General features: G+C 41.0%; 1 long non-coding RNA gene across 1 annotated transcript; it reads left to right on the plus strand.

The window, feature by feature from the left end:
* Window positions 1–1,680: 1,680 nt before the first annotated feature.
* LOC115089319 lies at window positions 1,681–13,185 on the plus strand. The gene is made up of 3 exons (XR_003856068.1): window positions 1,681–1,765; window positions 10,209–10,342; window positions 13,021–13,185. It is a non-coding gene; the product is annotated as an uncharacterized LOC115089319 (long non-coding RNA).
* The last annotated feature ends 1,064 nt before the right edge of the window (window positions 13,186–14,249 follow it).

The following is a 14,249-nucleotide window of genomic DNA, read 5'->3' on the forward strand; positions in this document are numbered from 1 at the left end:
CGCCGGAGACAGCCCGGAGGGACAGCGGGGTTCCCTGCCGCGAGGAGAGCTCGCGGTGGGTCGGCCCCGCTGCACGGAGAGGATGGCAGCCGGGGAGGAGCCCGGACACCGCGGAGGACCCGCGGCAACGGCAGCAGCGGCGGCGGCTCGGCCAGCCGCACGAAGGTGAGGGCCTGCTCGCGCTCCTCGCGGGCAGGACCGTAACAGCATATGCAACTTTTGTGTTGAATAATACATGTTTTAATTGAAAGCTTCGTGTGGCCAAAATATAGTTTGCGACAGGAACATAATCACTTGAGTAGCCTCACAGTCAAAGTGTGCCTTGAGTTTAAAATGGGAGTTCAAAAAAGGGTGACAGTAAAATTAAATCTGAAGTACATTCTCACAGACTACATAGTTTCCACATTGATACTGTCCTCCAGATTTTTATTGTATGGCCTGGTTGTAAGTAGTTTTCCATGAAGCTCAGTGCCTGGAATAGTGAAAGTTTGGATTGTACTTGAATGATCAGGTTTTTGTGCATCAGTTAATGCGCTATACCAGTGTTTCCCAGTCCTCTCCTGGAGGCACACCTAACCAGTCGGGTTTTCTGGACTCCCAACGATGAATATGCATGAGGTAGATTTGCATACATTGATGGCCCAGCACATGCAAATCTATCTCATGCATATTCATTAGGGATATCCTGAAAATCTGACTGGTTATGGGTGCCTCCAGGAGAGGACTGGGAAACACTGCGCTACACTATGAATGCAAAAAGTAATCATGATAATTAAAATGGCAGGTGGCACGTTGCAGAGCAGGTGTTTCTGCTACTTCTCAATCTGCAGATAAATGAAAAAATGTGGCACCCTGCCCTTCCCAGCAAAAATAAAATCAGATTCTTCCTCTCAGCTTTGGTGTCCACGTTCCAGGGTGCAGCTCTGCTGGACACTGTGCCTATCTGGTTCCTGATTTTCATGGAAGTATGATACTATGTTGGCTGCAAACTTTCTCCCTTCTGATTTACATGTTCTTTGCCTCTGTGCACTGATTACCCCAGCCACACAGCTGCTCTTCATTCAGATGTGGTAGGACACAATTACTATTGAGAATGATTATTTGAAAACCGAGATTGAGCTACAGTTATTGTAAGATATTCCCGTTGCTACTTGATAAACTGGAGAGAAAAAAAATCAAACATCTGATGCCTTCACTCTACCCATTCGGGTCAAAGCTATAATACCACAATTGCCCAGACCTGGAAAGAATAGGATGCAGAAATAATCTGGTGCTTGATGCTAAGGCACAACAATTTTTGTTTTATGTCCAAATAATATTTGCACAATCAGGTTATTGTAGAGTAAGTCCTGGCAGCTGATTTATTTTGTTTATAGAGCCCAGCTGAGTAGCATTATTAGTATAATGTCCAATAATCACAAACACAAACTCTTTCTTTCTTCCTTCCTTCCTTTTTTTTCCCCATGTTCTTCAGGCACTGGAAACTCATTTCTACCCTGGGCCTGCCTTTCTTCAGCTCCTGCTTACCTCAGCACTTCAGATATGCAGGGAAATGTTTGCTGTTGCTACAGTCACTGGGTATGATTCATAGACTTCTTATCTCTGCTAGTATGAATAGATTCGCTGACAAACAATAGATGTGTGCCACAGGTCATTAAACTATTCAAGGGAACCATTTAAATGAATTCAGAGCTTGGCCTTTGGCAGGAAATCCAATCATTTGAAGAAAAGTGTGCAGAAGCAGCTCTCCCTTGCACATTAGCAGGTACTTCCTATATCAACTGCACTTTTTAGATTTCTCTTGTAAACCTTGGGAGGTTGACCTGAATAACCTTGATGTGTCTTCTGTATGATTTTCTCTTAAAATTGAAAGGGAAGTAGAATTAAGAGTACAAATCATACCATACCATAGCACCAGGTAAACACTACTGTACCAAGCAGAGCAGTACCGAGGAACAGAAAAGAATTTGAACCACGTATGTCCTAGAGTCTTCCTCCTGCCTGATTGCAGGCAGCAGTATGGTACATGTCATTGGCAGCACATTATTTTACTGTCAGGATGCTAAGAACTCCTAATGCCTCGGCTTAGTCAGTGGTAAGCAATTAAAGGATTCTCTTCACTAATCAAACTCAGGTCTCTTTGCTTTTGCGCTAAGGCTCAATATTTCTAACATTTTTTTTCCCCAATAATAGATTTACTCTAGTATAGATGTGTGGTATAAGAAATGCAGGCAAACTCATCTGGTCCAATAAAAATAACAGAAGCACTGTCAAGGTTATAATTTTTGTTCTTGGCTTCACACAGCCTCACTTGTGTTTTATAAATATGCATGTGGAAGGCATATACAGAATGTATCTCCTTCTTTGTCATCAAACACAACAGAAATAGAACACATAGTTTAAAAACTATAGTGTTGCCGGCCTGGGAGGTTAGACTTGGGCACTGGGCCAGCCTTGTCCCAAGATGACTATATACATTTTTTACACTCCTTATGTCTATTAACATTCTGCAGACACAAGGGGCCTTTGCCAGTTGCTAAACACATTTTTATCTTAAATACAAATGGGACATTTTTGACTATACTTTAACTAGAAATTTCCCCAATGGCACAAAATGGGAAAAACCTGAGAAAACCACTAGCCCAATGTCTTTCTACTAACTGGTTGGGAGAAGAAGGAACCTTTTCTATGAATTCCCATACTATCCTACAGATCAGTTTGGGGGGGGGGGGGGGTGGAAAGGGCACTGGAGAAGATACCCTTAATTTTCCTGCATCTAAGAAAGATGCACCTTATTCTATGAAGCCTATGTACTAAAACATGCGTAACATGCATGCTACAATGCCATTTAGTGTGCAATGCACTATAATGTTTAGTAAACTTGCTAAAAATTAAACTCAATAACCCACATATGCTATTACCATGCACAAAAGGTATTGCATATGATAACTACCTGAATACTAAATAGTGCATGGTAACTACAAAAATAGGGGTACATTTTAAAAAACAGCGCGCGCGCATACTTTTGTTCGCACACCAGGCGTGAACAAAAGTACGCCGGATTTTATAAGATACGCGCGTAGCCGCACATATCTTATAAAATCCGGGGTCAGCACGCGCAAAGGGGTGCACATTTGTGCAACTTGCGCATGCCGGGCCTTGCACGCACTGCCCGTTCCCCCTGAGGACGCTCCGAATTCCCTCCCTTCCCCTAACTAACTCCCTTCCCTCCAGCCCTATCTAAACTCCCCCTCTACCTCTGTCGCGAAAGTTAAGCCTCCTTGAGGCAGGCGTAACTTTGCGCATGTTGGGCTGGCTGCCGTGCGCCATGTTCCGGTCCGGGGGCTAGTCCAGAGGCCGCGGCCATGCCCCCGGAATGCCCCCGGGCCGAAACCACGCCCTCAGCACCGCCTCCGGATGACGCGCCGGCCGCGTCACGCCCCCGACATGCCCCCAATGACGTGCGGATTGTGTCATGCCCCCGACATGCCCCCTCCAGGAAAGCCCCGGGACTTACGTGCGTTCCGGGGCTTTGCCCACGCCGGAAGCCTATGCAAAATAGGCTCGGCGCGCACAGAGGCGTTTTAAAAGGGTTACGCGCGTACCTTATGCGCGTAACCCTTTTAAAATCCGGCCCATAGTGAGTACATGCTAAAATAAGCATGCTTAATTCTCTGTTCTTCATGGCTCTATCTCTTTACTTCTTCACTGAGGAAGATGAAAGAGAGATACCCATGCCAGAAATGATGTTCAAAGGTGATGATTCTGCACAAATCTCACTGTACCTGGAAGATATGCTAGGGCAAATTGACAAACGAAAGAATAGCAAATCATCTGGACCAGATGGTATACATCCCAGAGTGCTGAAAGAACTGAAAAATAAAATTGCAGACCTGATAGTATTAATTTGTAAACTTTCATTAAATCATCTATGGTACCTGAAGACTGGAGGGTTGCCAATGTACCTCCAGTTTTTAAAAAGGTTTCAAGAGGTGATCCAGGAAGCTACAGACCAGTGAGTTTGATATCAGTGCCAGGCAAAAGGTAGAAACTATCAAAAAGAATAACATTACTGAACATATAGATAAGCACAGTTTAACGGGACAAAGCCAACATGGATTTAGCCAAGGGAAGTCTTGCTTCACCAATCTGCTATATTTTTTTGTGGGCATAAATAAATATGTGGATAGAGGTGAGACAGTTGATATAATGTATCTGGATTTCCAGAAAGCATTTGACAAAGTCCCTCATGACAAACTTTTTAGGAAATTAAAAAGTTATGGGTTAGGTATAATTGTGTCCTATTGCGGATTGTGAACTGGTTAAAAGATAGAAAACAAGAGTAGGGCTAAATGGTAAACTTTCCCAATGGAGAAAAGTGAATAGTGGAGTGCCCCAGGGATCTGTTCTGGGACCACTGCTTTTTAATATATTTATAAACTACCTGGAAATGGGGACAACTAGTGAGGTGTTCAAATTTGCTGATGACACCAAATTATTCAAAGTTGTTAAATCACAAGTGGATTGTGAAAAATTGCAGGAAAACTTTTCAAAACTGGGAGACTGGGCATGCAAATTTATTTATTTATTTTATTTATTTATTTTTAATTTTTATATACCGAAGTTCTTGTAGGGACTACAAATCACTCCGGTTTACATAAAACGAATAACTGCTCAACAGAGAGCGGAGCTTTACATGGAACCGTAGAACATATGGAACAGTATAACTGTTTGACAATTCAACATAGTACCAAATAAAGAAACAATAGTTCAACTGGAACATAAATAAAGAGTATAATATTTTAAATATGAAGAAGTATAACTATTTAACGTAGCAATAAATAAAAAATATAAGCAAAGCCAAATAAACATAAGAAAAAACGTGAATTATGAGCTCCAAGATAATTGTCCCGTTGCATGTTCTTAAAAGTAGTATTTGATACAGTGTCCATAAATAAGGGATATATAGTAAATTAGGAAGTCTGTCCGTCACAGAAAGAATTAAGCATCTGGGAAAGCTTGTTGGAAGAGAAAAGTCTTCAGTCTTTTTTTGAATTCTTGATGACTGGGTTCTAATCTGAGATCTGGGGGAAGAGTGTTCCATTGGTGTGGGCCTGCTGAAGATAGCGCTCGTTTGCTCAATGATGATTTTATTTGCGGAGCATGCAGTGATCCTCTGTATGCGCTTCTGATTGGTCTGGAGGAAGTGTGCGGTTGGAGTTGAGAGCTTAATGTGATGGGGGCTAGTTTGTTTGTCGCTTTGTGGATGATAGTGAGTACCTTATAGAGTATCCTTTGTTTAATGGGGAGCCAATGTAAGTTCTGAAGGATTGGGGTGATATGATCTTTTTTGTTAGTGTTAGTTAGAATTCTGGCCGCTGAATTCTGAACCATCTGTAATGGTTTGATAGTGTTGGCTGGTATACCTAGAAACAGGGAATTGCAATAGTCGAGCTTCGAAAGAATGATGGATTGTAGTACTAGCCTGAAGTCGGAGAAGTGAAGGAGGGGTTTAAGTTTTTTGAGGACTTGCAGTTTGTAAAAGCAGTCCTTTGTGGTATTGTTAACGAACTTTTTTAGGTTTAGATGATTATCAAGCCATGCTCCAAGGTCTCTGACGTCAGATGAGAACGAGTTGTTTGTGTTTGGTAGAGAAAAGCTGGAAGAGATTGTGTGTGGATCCTGGGAGACAATGAGCATTTCGGTTTTATTAGCATTCAATACTAAGTTGAGGCTTGAGAGTAGGTTTTTGATGGGCTGTAGGCATTCGTTCCAGTACATGATGGTTTTTTGAAGGGATTCTGTGATCGGAAGGAGGATTTGTATGTCGTCTGCATAGAGGTAATGGGTAAGCTTAAGGTTTGAGAGTAGATGGCAGAGAGGGAGGAGGTAGATATTGAAGAGGGTGGGTGAAAGTGATGATCCTTGTGGGACTCCTTGTTCTGTCAGGATAGGATGCGATTCTTTGTTGTTTATCCTTACTTTGTAGAATCTGTTGCTTAAGAAGGAATGGAACCAACTAAGGGCTGTGCCTTTGATCCCTATGTTGGCTAGTTGGTCTATTAGAGTAGAGTGATTTACCGTATCAAATGCAGCGGAAAGATCCAGAAGAATGAGCAGGTAAGATTGTTTGTTCTCCAGATTAACGAGGATTGTGTCAGTGAGAGATAGTAAGAGCGATTCGGTGTTTAGACGTTTCCGGAATCCATATTGAGCTGGGGATAGAATGTTATGATCTTCCAAATAATCTGATAGTTGCTTGTTGACAATTTTTTCCATCAGTTTGGCGATCAGTGGTAAGTTTGCGATGGGTCTAAAATTAGCTGGGTCTGATGGGCAAGCGTTTGGTTTCTTTAGTAATGGTTTCAGTATTGCCAATTTTAACTGGTTAGGAACTAAACCTTGAGAAAGGGATGTGTTGATAATTTCTGCAATTGGTTTTGAGATGGTGTTTGGTATAGCGATGAGGAGATTTGTTGGTATTGGGTCTGATGGGTGGGAGGAAGGTTTGAATTTTTTGAGTGTGTTTTCGATCTCCAGTGAAGAGGTGAGCTCGAATGAATCCAGGCTTGTGGTTTGTTGCGGTAAGGATGTGAGATGGTGTGATAGGGTAAGGCTGTTAGATGTGATTGATTGGGTAAGGTTGGTGATTTTTGTTTTGAAGTAGTTGGCTAGTTCGTTTGCTTTATTGAGAGCTTGGTGGTCTGGGATGGTAGGAGGAGATGGTTTGGTTAAAGAGGATAAGTAGGAGAAGAGAGCCTTTGAGTCGAATATAAAGTGGTGTATTTTTTTCCCGTAGAATTCTTTCTTTGTTCTACAGATTGTATTCCTGTAGTTGTTGAGGAGCGATTTGTAGATGGCATGTGTTGAAGTGGTTGGGTTTTTTCTCCAGCTTTGTCCTTTTTTTCTAAGAGATTGTTTAAGGCATTTAAGTTCGGGTGTAAACCAAGGTTTCCTATTGTCTAATGTAGGTTGTATGGTTTTGGTAGTAGTTGGGCAGATTTGATCTGCAATTTTATTGTTAATATTGATCCAGGAGGTAGTTGCAGTTGTTGCGTCTGTGAGTTCTAGTTGCTTTAATGCTTCAGACATCTTTTCACTGAGTATGTCTGGAGAGCATGGTTTCCTGAAGTGGATGGTGGTTTTGTTAGTGGTTTGAGGTGGTGGGTTGTTGATATTGAGGGTTGTGTGTATAACTTTGTGGTCTGACCATGGAACTGGTGAGCAAGTGGGGTTGGTATGAATGTTAAAGGGTTCGTTAATAAAGATGAGGTCCAGAGTGTGGCCTGCCTTGTGGGTAGAACTGTTGATGATTTGAGTAAAGCCCAAATGGTTGAGAGAGGAAAGAACTGTTTGGCAGTTGATGGATTGTGGAGAAACATCTACGTGTAAATTAAAGTCTCCGAGGATTATAGCAGGTTTGTCGGCGTTTATGTGTTTGGCTATAAGTTCTATCAGTAGAGAGGGATCCAATTCTAAGGTTCCTGGTGGTGCGTAGACTAAAGCTATTTGGATTTGTTCAGATTTAAAGAGGGAGAATTCTAGTTTGTTAGAGGAGTTGGTAAGTTGTAAGGTAATATTAAGACCTTTTTTTGCTGCAAGAAGGAGACCTCCACCTCTTTTTTTGGGTCTTGGGACGGAGAATAAGTCGTAAGATTGTATGGGCAGTTGATTTATGAGTACAATATCTATGTGTTTTAGCCATGTCTCTGTAATTGCACAGATATCTGGGTTGGCTTCTATGAGGTAGTCACTGAGGATGTCCAATTTTTTGGAGAGCGACTGAGCGTTGAATAGTGTTAAGGTAAATAATGAGAGTCCTAGGACTTGTGTTATCGGTGATATCATTATTGGTAATAGTCTTTGTTGTCGTGTGATGTGATTAATTGCAGGTACTTGTCCATATTAAATTCATTTTGCTTGTACTTGTCCATATTAAATTCATTTTGCAAATGAAATTTAATATGGACAAGTACAGAGTGATACACTTAGGAAAGAGTAACCTAAATTATAGCTACACATTGCACAGTTCCACATTAGGAGTCGCCATTCAGGAAAAGGTGACTTTATCTTGAATACAGTGTGCAGCTCTAGTCACCACATCTCAAAAAAAGGTTTTAGCAGAATTAGAGAAGATACAAGGAGGGCAACCAAGATGATAAAGGTGATGGAATGATTCCCCTATGAAGAAAGGCTTAAGAGTTTAGGACTCTTCAGCTTGGAGAAGAGACAGCTGAGGGGAGATATGATAGAGGTCTATAAAATAATGAATGGAGTAGAACAAGTAAATGTTAATTGTTGTTTACTCTTTCAAAGAGTACAAAGAGAAGGGAACACACAATGACGTTACAAGATGATACATTTAAGAAGAACATAAGAACATGCCATACTGGGACAGACCAAGCCCAGCATCCTGTTTCCAACAGTGGCCAATCCAGGCCATAAGAACCTGGCAAGTACCCAGAAACTAAGTCTATTCCATGTTACTGTTGCTAGTAATAGCAGTCGCTATTTTCTAAGTCAACTTAATTAATAGCAGATAATGGACTTCTCCTCCAAGAACTTATCCAATCCTTTTTTAAACACAGTTATACTAACTGCACTAACCACATCCTCTGGCAACAAATTCCAGAGTTTAATTGTGCGTTGAGTGAAAAAGAACTTTCTCAGATTAGTTTTAAATGTACCACATGCTAACTTCAAGGAGTGCCCCCTAGTCTTTCTATTATCCAAAAGAGTAAATAACCGATTCACATTTACCCGTTCGACCTCTCATGATTTTAAACACCTCTATCATATCCCCCCTCAGCCGTCTCTTCTGTAAGCTGAAAAGTCCTATCCTCTTTAGTCTTTCCTCATAGGGAAGCTGTTCCATCCCCTTATCATTTTGGTCGCCCTTCTCTGTACCTTCTCCATCGCAACTTTATTTTTTTTGAGATGCGGTGACCAGAATTGTACACAGTATTCAAGGCGTGATCTCACCATGGAGCGAAACAGAGGCATTATGACATTTTTCATTTTATTCACCATTCCCTTTCTAATAAATAGAAAATATTTTTTTACTCAATGCATAATTAAGATCTGGAATTCATTGCCAGAGGATGTGGTGAAAGCTAATTCTTTTTCTAAATCCAGCTAATTGCTATGTCAGAAAAAGAAAGAAACCCACAATGCATCCTGTTAGTTGAACCCTTGTAATACTTTATAAGTTAAATCACTAATTGCTGTCTGCAGGCAGGTGTTAAATATTTGGCCTTACTGATCATGCACTAAATAGGTGGAGCAGAACATACCATGCTGTTTAGGACCTGATACCTAAATCCTCATTTGTTTCTTACACTCCTTCATTTACATGCATGTACATGCTAATTTTACTTTGTAGGAACTGACAGCTTCTGGGATTGGCTTAGCATGCACCCAAGGGCCTTAATGCACAGCCTGCTATTCTGAGCACATACTAAATTGCTTTAATGTGCATGCTAAGTCTTAGAGGATAATATTCAGTGCTACTTAGATGGATTAAGTAGGGACTTATTTGGCTAAGTGGCGGCAGCAAAATATCCGGTCCCGTTCAGTAGCTGCCACTTAGGCAGATAAGTAGCTGTCTGGCCAAGTAATTAAGCAGATAGGTGGCAGGTGGGAGGTGGATGTAAGAGGGAGCAGTTACTTATCCGGCTAACCTAGCCAAATAGATGTCGATATTTGGACTTATTGGGTTAAGTTAATCCAGTAAGTCAGACCTGCTCACTAGTAGGTCTAAAGTTAGCCAGATAAGACTTATCCGGCAAACTAGGAATTTATCTGGGTATATTCAGCAGCATAGCCGCTGAATATCCCGGGTGAGTTAGCCGCATAAGTGTTATCCACTAACTCACTTAGCTGAACATTTCAAAATATCTACCCCTTGAATGTATAGGCCCCTTTATGTGTTTAAGTAGTTTGCCATTTCCAGCTTTCTTGGGAAAAAAAAACATTTTTATCACAACCACACCAATTGCTTAACATTCATGATCTATACACAGAAATAATAAATAGAGAACATATGTACTAGGCTGGAAGTACTTTCCCTACTATCCATCAGCTGCCAGTTACTACATGTACAGTCCCTGGAAGATAAGAAGGTCAAATTGTCTTAGGCTGAAGAGGGTTGGCACGCATTGCTGCCTTATCATGCACTCCTTGCTTATTTGCTGTTTACTTTAATCCAGCCAGCAGAGACTGGAATCTTCATTCTGCCCGTGACCGTGAGGCGAGGACAAGGTCAGAGGACTTGGCATCCAGAGAGCAGGCACCAAACTCCAGAAATGAAGGCAGGAATTTGATATACAAAGGTCTAAATGAGGTAAACATCTCTTTTTGAATGAGTACAGTGAATTCCCGTGGCAGTCACACAACAAATCCAGCGCATGGAGGCAGCTGAGCAATGTTGCCACTCCCAAGCTGCTTCATGAAATGTCCACACCCCAGTGGAAACGTGTAATCAAGGGATAAAAAGGAACCTGCCCATTATGGTTTTCTTTTCTAGCAGAAATCATGGCATCCGAATGGAATGGGCTTCACTTCAGGGAGAAAACTGCAGCACTAGTGTAGTGAAATCTAGTCAAAGGCTGACAAAAAAGGTTACCTAGGCCCAGACATCCTAAGCATTTTCCTCATAGACACAAAATGGAAAAAAAAGTCATCTTTAGTGCATCTGATCCCTAACCTATAAAGAATGGCAAAGGCAAAGGATAATGGAAAAAGGAAGCTTTCCTTCTAAAGGAGAGCTATAAGACGAGATTCATGCAATATCACTTTAATGTACCTGAAATATCTTCAACAAATCCTTGTGGGCCTGAATTACAAAGCTTTTTGACCTCCTAGACCCAGAATGGGAGAAAAGTCTTAGTAAATCAGGTCCTGTAACATAGTATATGATGCAGAAAAGACCCAAGTGGTCCTTTCCAGTTTGCACAGAAGTTGTTTAGCCTAGTAACTGCTGCTCCTTGCAGGTTACCCCAGGCAGAAAATGTTACACTTAAAGTTACAACAAGCAAAAAGGGAAAACCGATTACACAAATTCAGAAAAGTGCTCACTATATTATTTTTTATCTTTTTATCTTTTTATGGTTTTTACATTTTTTATTTAAATAAAAACATGTAAAAACCTGGTGTATAGTGAGTCAGCTAAATAGAAATGCTACAGTGAGAGAAACTTTGGTGTAGACAGTTGATAAGATAAAGAGTCCCTTTAGAAATCAACTTTGTTTATAAGAATCTCTGTCTAAATCCATGCATATTTTTTATTTGGAAATTCTGAGCATTTTACCCTTTCTAACATTTTGCGTTAGACACAAAGTTGCTGCTACATTTGGCTTCTTCTTCAGGTCCTAAATGTGTTATTCATTAGTGAATGCCTCCTATCCCTTAGGATACACAGATATCCTAAATGAACATTACAGTGTGTTTGTTTGGAGAAGATTATATATCTTGCATGAGAGAATTGAGATTCTTTAATGATATATGGAGCAAAATGACTGAACTCTGGTTCTGATTTTTATTTTTATTTTAACAAACATTCGGTCTATTCTTGTCTGCTACATATCACAGACCTCTATGCTCTAGAACAGTGGATCCCACACTAGTGTGTCACAAGGTCCTGAGAGGTGTGTCGCAAGGCCAGAAGGAGGCTGATCTCTCCTCATCAGCCCAGATGGAAGTTGGTTGACTTCTCCTTTATCAGGCCTGATGGGAGGCTACTCTTGCTTCCTTCTCCTCTTTCTGGCTCAGTGGGAGGCTGTTTCCTCATTCACCCAGATCAAAGCAAGTCATTGCCAATGCCTGCTTTTCTGGGTCTGATGGAACTCAAACTTTATCTTCCCCTGCTGGGCCTGGAAGGGAAGCTACTGATGTTCTCTTCACCCTAAGGAGGTGGGGGGGGGGGGCAAAGAAGGTTGGAGATGTTGGGCAGGAAGGTGGAAGAGAGAGGGAATGTGGGGGCTGTTGAGCAGGAAGGAGTGGGAAATAGGGAGTCAGGGTAGTTGGACAGGGAGGGGGAGGAAGGGGTATGAGAGTTGAGCAGGGGAGAGAGGGAGCACAGGGAAGAGGATTTGGGGGTTGGGAATGCTGGGCAGGGATGTGTGAGGGGATGACTGAAATGGAGAATGCTTGGGAGAAATGAGGGTTGATGGGAGCAGGGAGGGAGAGTGACAGGATGCAAAAGCCATAATATGCCATTTCTTCTATCTTTGTACTTTGCTTAGTGTAGGAGAAAATATATTTCTCTTTCTATTTCTCCAGTTTTGCACTGCATGCAGAATGGCTTTTTGGGGTTTCCATTTCAGTTTTTGTCTCCACCTTTGTAATTTTTGATCTTTTATTCTGTATTTGGTGAAGGCCTGTTCTGTGTGTGTGTCTGAGGTGAGGTATTTTATTAGCATGTAGGCATTTGTATCAGTCTTATTTGTTGTGTTTTCTCAATAGGACTTGCATTGATAGTGCATTGCTGCCTTTTCATTCGTAGGGCTATTGCTGTTTGAGTCCTCAGAGTTAGTGCTGTTATGGTATGGTAGGTTTGCTATACATGTGCTGAGCATTTATTTTTCAGGTTTTGTATTTTACAATGAGCCTGGAAGTAGAGAGAGTTTTTTTCTGATACTAAAATTATACCAGTATCAAAATATATTTTTTTGTATGGTGAGTTCTTTGGGGAAATATCCTAGTTCTGCAATGCACCTATGATTGGGGGTTGTGGATTCCTGTAGATGCAGAGTATTTGTTTAAATTTAGCCCCATGATGTTCATGTGTTTAGTGTGTCACTCACATGAGCATCATCTATCAGATGCATCCCAATAGAACAAAGGTGAGAACCACTGTTCTAGAAAACTAACACATATAAACTACAAGCAGTTTACATGCATGCATATTACTGATTTCTCCAAAATTTGTTTGAAATTTTAAAAAATTTGTGCTCATAAAAAATGGCTTCGGATGTTTCACTAATAATAATAATAATAATAATAATGTTTCACCCATACCAGGAACCTTGGAGGTACCATCGATGCTGAACTCTCTTTCAAACCCGACATTGTAAATAAAACGAAAGAAGGATACCACAAGCTACTAACCCTAAGACACATAAAGCCATTTCTCAACCCTTCTGACTTCAGAACCGTCCTCCAACTGCTTATTTTCTCCACCTTCAATTACTGCAACTCATTACTTATTGGAATCCCTTCATCATCCCTCAAACCACTCCAAATACTGCAGAACTCAGCTGCCAGAATCCTTATCGGAAAAAAAAGAAACGAACACATTACACCCATTTTAACCTCTCTTCACTGGCTTCCTATTTCTGCACGAATTACCTACAAATCTATGACCATCATTCATAAAATCTTAAATGATGATCTTCATGGACTAAAAGGCTTAAACATTACCCCCATAACCCACAAAGAAACCTATGCTCCAACAACACAGGATTCCTAAACATCCCCACCTTAAGAGACGCTCATCTTTCAACTACGCGAGAAAGAGCATTTTCCATTGCTTCCCCCAAAACTTGGAACACCCTACCCATAGAACTGAGGACCCAGCACATCCAAGAAACATTTAAAAAAGACCTAAAAACATTTTTATTCCGCAAACTCTATTCTAACTATCTGACACCTGATCATCCCAGCGCTCAACCGAACTCGCAAGCATAATCCTCCTCCTTCATGCTCTCCTGATGTACCCTCCTTTTCTACCCCTCCCTGCTCACTCCCTTGATCCGTTAAGTTCTTTGAAAATGTTCTCCGCAATATTCTGTTATTCAACGACTAAGAAAATATGTTGATTGTTCACAAAACCCTACTGTTCCCAACTACTATGTTAACTCCATTTGATTGTAAGATAATTGCATATGTTGGATGATAATTGCAGATTTGTAAACCGTTATGATGGCTCTACCGAATAACTGTATATAAAACCCTACAAATAAATAAATAAATAAATAATAGGTCCTAATTGATATAAGTATTTCTTCTATTTTGTGCCCGTGGCAAAAAGTCATTAGCAGAATAAGCCCTGAGTTAGAGAATAAGAAAGGGGTAGTAGAAATGCTGAAAGGGACAGCACATTTGCTTTATGTCTTGTAGAAATTCTGTCTGAGAGACAGCAGTTGAAGGAAAGGACTAGGTCAAGGCAGTGGCCATGCTTGTGAGTAGAGGCAGCAGAGCAGAGTTAGAGATTAAATGAGATTAAGGCAAGGGGTTTTGAGGCATAAGAG

Source organism: Rhinatrema bivittatum, chromosome 4 (assembly GCF_901001135.1).
Source record: "Rhinatrema bivittatum chromosome 4, aRhiBiv1.1, whole genome shotgun sequence".
Classification (NCBI taxonomy): domain Eukaryota; kingdom Metazoa; phylum Chordata; class Amphibia; order Gymnophiona; family Rhinatrematidae; genus Rhinatrema; species Rhinatrema bivittatum.